We start from the raw sequence: 4,911 nt of genomic DNA on the forward strand, positions 1-4,911 counted from the left end.
TCCCTTAAAAAGTAAAAGAATGGCTACTGATGGTCATGCATCGAAAAATAAAGACTTCTAAGTTCGATGAAGATAAGTGAACGATGAAAGATTAATGAAAGCATATGTCTTCGGGACTTAGACAAAATTCATAGAATATGTATTCAAGTATTACTACTTAGCGTGTTTTTTAGTAGTGTTTGTTTAATACACTGCCACGCGTCGAAGATGGACTCAGGCGGGAAGATTTGAAATTCGAAGACGGTTTCGTAACCGTTCAACAACAGATGGCTTCGCTGGAAGTTCTGATGAGAAACGTGGCAGCAGATTAGTATAGGACCGTTAAGGTCGAAACTAGTATAAATAGAAGTCTTAGTGTTAGGATTCTGTGTGTTCATTTTGTACAAATCACTCACATATTTACTCAAGTATCAAGCGTTAAGAGAAAGAGTTCGCTGAGAAAATGTACGTATGACACCACCATTTTAATACATGTGTATTATCTTTTTATCTTTCAGAATTACTGCATTTCGTTTACTTCTTGCCATTTACGTTTCTGCATCTTTACTTTAACGTCATTTACTTTGGAATTACTTTCATGATTTTTACTTTCAAAGTCTTTTATATTTCTGCAGTTTAAGATTCTTTATGTTTCAATTGACCTTTTAATTTTTTATGTCATGTCACTTCGTTGAAGTCACATTTATACGTAACAAAGTGATTGTCAAGACTATTTGTTCTGTTAATCGAACAACGCTTATTGAAGGAGACAAATAATGGATATGGTTCGAACAAACATTGATAACAATCTTCTTGACTATGTGTCCTAGGATCAATCTAGTCGATCCTGCAAGTAACCAAATCATATTTATTATAGTTTGGAAGACTAGCGGTTGTTTACCGGAAATCACCGTAAACAAATTGGCACGCCCAGTGGGACAGTGTCAAGCAGATTGTTTTAATCAATTGCTTTATTTTTGTCTAGACAATATCAAGATCTTGTATGAACCTTAGGAACGGTAAATTAAAGAACAGTGCACAACCGATTCCCAAACGAAGGTACAACAGGAAAATGGTCGTTACGGCCAGTGCAGGGGGTAATCAAGATCCCCCACAAGGTTCAGGATCAGGAGCGGCAAATTCGACTTCTACTCAAGAAATACGAGATGCAACGGGTCCAAATGGATCGAGACCTGCGGATAATTCCCAGACTATGCCTGAAAATAATACAGCACCCTCAGGGACTGTTCCAGTTTCAGTGTCGACAACCGCACCCTCATCCACAAGCGTAGAGGACGTATTGTTTGCCTCGACAAATGCTGCAAACAATTTATTTGGTCAAGGCACGAACTCCGCTTTCGAATGGAGACCAAATAATCCATACGGAATGCCATATCCATATGGAACAGGCGTACGAGGGGCAGGACATATATATGCCCCAACTAACAATGCGACATTTTCACCAAATGTTAGTTCAGTGGGTCGAAGTGCACATAACACTGGTTTCTCTGCCCAGATGCCTCACTTTACCACAAATAACCAAGCAGCATTTCGACAAGAAATGGATGCAAGCAACCATGATATGGTAGGGGTTTTGGCCAGAGAATTGACTTCAGTTTTAAGCCCACTAATGGCAAATGTTACTACTACGAATAGAGAAAACATGGAGACTTTCCAAAAGATATCATCTCAGATGAATCGAATGGCAGAATTCATGGGAGTAACGCCACCTAAAAGGAAAGACAAACAGCCTTCGAATCAAGAAGAGAGGCCCATTTTAGAACGTGTACAAGACATAGTTCCATCATCTAGGACGGCTACTAGGGATGTAGGCCCCTCACGAAGAACAGAGGTGTTCGAAGGAACTCCAATAATTAACTTAGAAGCTTCAAATCAAAGAACCGTCCCCGTCCGACAAGAAACGGAGGAAGAGCAACCCAGATTAAGGATTGTGGGTAGGAACGAACACCCAGATGAGATTGTTCAAAGAGTCAGAAGAGAAAATCTGGCTACAGAAAATAACTTAACTGCCATGATAGAAAGGGTTATGGCCAACAATGGCCTTAGTACTGGACTTAGACGTCCAAACTATACATCCCCTATATCAGATTATATCATGCAAACAGAATTGCCTAGGGGCACTAAGGTATCCAAATTTACAAAATTTTCAGGCGAAACGAACAGTCAACGGTGGAACATATTGCTAGATATTTGACGGAAGCAGGAGACTTAGCGGGAAATGAGGATTTAAGGATCAAATATTTCCCTAGTTCACTGACAAAAAATGCCTTCATTTGGTTTACTACTTTGCCACCAAATTCGATAGATGCATGGGCATACTTGGAAAGACTTTTCCATGAGCAATTCTACATGGGTCAAACTAAGATAAGTTTGAAAGAATTGGCCAGTGTTAAAAGAAAATTCACAGAAACAATTGATGATTATTTAAATAGGTTCCGTCTGTTGAAATCAAGGTGTTTTACAACAGTCCCAGAGCATGAACTTGTTGAAATGGCTGCAGGTGGTCTAGATTATTTAATAAGAAAGAAACTAGATACCCAATACCTTAGGGACATGGCCCAATTAGCAGATAGGGTTCGACAAGTCGAACGCCTGAAGGCAGAAAAAGCTAGGGCAAATAAAAGTTATAAGAAAGAAAGAGTGGCATACGTCGAAGCCAAGGATGCTGAGAATGAGTCTTTCGATGACTCATATAGCCCTGAAGAAGTCGAAATAGACTTGGCTGAATTGAAAGAAGCGCCACCTTATGCTTGCAAACTGCTAAATCCTGCCAATGGAAAAAATCCAGTAGAAAACGATAAGAATGATAGGTTCCCTAAGAAAACTTATACATTCGACATTACCAAGTGTGATGAAATATTTGATTTATTGGTAAAAGATGGCCAAATGATACTCCCTCCAAATTCAAAAATTCCTCCGTTGGAACAACGGAAGAAAAGAGGTTTTTGTAAATATCATGGGTTTTTAGGCCATAAAACTTCTCAATGTTTTCTTTTCAGGGATCTAATTCAAAATGCTCTCAATGATGGAAGGTTGAAGTTTGCTGACAAGACCAAGAGTCATATAAGGGTCGATACCAATCCCCTAAACATTGCTGACGCTAGCCTCTGCGAGGTAGAAGATATCAACATGGTGGAGGTTTCTGAAGTCGAGGTTGTGGAGACTAAAGCAATGTTCAATGGAAAGCAGGCTACTGAAAGCCTAAATAGTGACATAATCTTCAATACTGATGTTGAAGAATCTTCCAAGGCAGAAATAACTGAAGCCTCGAAGGAAGAAAACAGCGAGGCCACTGAAGACCTCAGGATGAAACTCCAGAAAATCCAGATCTCTGAAGTCCCTCCAGCAGCGGTTAACATGGTTAGCGCCAGACGACCAGTGTCTGAATTTGGCGAACTAGAGACATGGCTGACGAGGAAAAATGGGGGCATCGAAGTTCCTCCAAGAACTGAAAGCCTCAAAGAATATCTCTGGAATTGCCACGAGAGAAATGGTGGTAAGCAATGGATGTGTCCAAGGTGTTCGATCATGCTGAATCGAAGGGTCGAAGCCAACTTCGAAAGGGTTCGACGCGAAAGGTGGGAACACCCAGGAAGAGAGCCAAATCCCCTACTACAACTGTACCCAAAGATGGAGGAAAGCTTGGTAGGATTTTTGGTCAGATGCCACAAAGAAAACACTGAAGTTGCTCTCTGCCCAAGATGTGGGGCAGTCTATGACGAAATGCTAGCACGATCATTCGAACGTGTGTATTGCTACATGAGTCAAGAAACTCAAGGGTTGCGTCCCAACCTTTACGGTTTCGACATTTGGACTCCAACAAAGAGGCCTGATAGCCCACATCCTAGGACTCGAAGGGTGACGTTCAAAGTCCCTGCAAATGCACCCAAGGATAGGTGGGTACAAGCTGATGCAAGAACCAGCAAATGGCGAAGTTGGGACCAAGGTGGAAGAACTGCAATGGCATATAGGAAACAATTTCAAAGACCAAATCGAGAGGCGTATCGATTGGAGAATTATAAAGGAAGAAATCCTATGTCTCGATCCCAGTGGAGAAGGCATCAGAGAATAGAAAAGGCTCAGAAGGAATACAGACCAAGAGAAGCTGGAGAATCTAGTAGCAACCAAGTCCCATACCAGGGGGCAAAGTCGAACAAACCTCCGGTAGAACGCAGACTATTCGAAGCTGAAAAACTCTTGGATGAAGAGGACAAGATGCGTTCAAATTCTTGGAAAGAAGAGGATAGAATGACAAATGATTTTGACTCTGATGGGGTGTCATCTATAAACTTGAATTGCAATGTTGTCTCGGTACTCCCTCACGAGTTTAATCAAGAAACTGAAGTAGAAGACTGTGAAGAGGCTGATATCGAAGAAATGGCAAAACATAGACCCGTGTGTTACTATGTGCTGAATAACGGTGCAGTAGAAGAACAGAATGCTTTCTTCGAAAGGCCTGATGAGGGTATGCGAAATCATTTGAAGCCACTCTATATCAGGGCTAAGATCGAGAACGTGGGCATAAATAAAGTCCTAGTTGATGGGGGAGCAGCAGTGAACCTAATGCCTCAATACATGCTAAAAAGAATTGGTATGTTCGATACGGATATAAGGCCATATAACATGGTTTTATCTAACTACGAAGGCAAAATAGGACAAACTCTGGGAGTTGTTCAAGTCAATTTGACAGTAGGCTCAGTTACCAGGCCAACCATGTTCATGGTTATACCAGCAAAGGCAAACTACAACCTTTTGCTTGGTAGGGAATGGATTCATGGAGTAGCGGCTGTACCCTCAACCATGCATCAGAGGGTGACAATTTGGAGAGAAGATGGTATAGTGGAGAATATCGAAGGTGATCAGAGTTATTATATGGCTGAGGTCAACCAGGTGAACAAAAACAATTTCGAC

This window comes from Vicia villosa, unplaced genomic scaffold (genome assembly GCF_029867415.1).
Source record: "Vicia villosa cultivar HV-30 ecotype Madison, WI unplaced genomic scaffold, Vvil1.0 ctg.002687F_1_1, whole genome shotgun sequence".
Classification (NCBI taxonomy): Eukaryota; Viridiplantae; Streptophyta; class Magnoliopsida; order Fabales; family Fabaceae; genus Vicia; species Vicia villosa.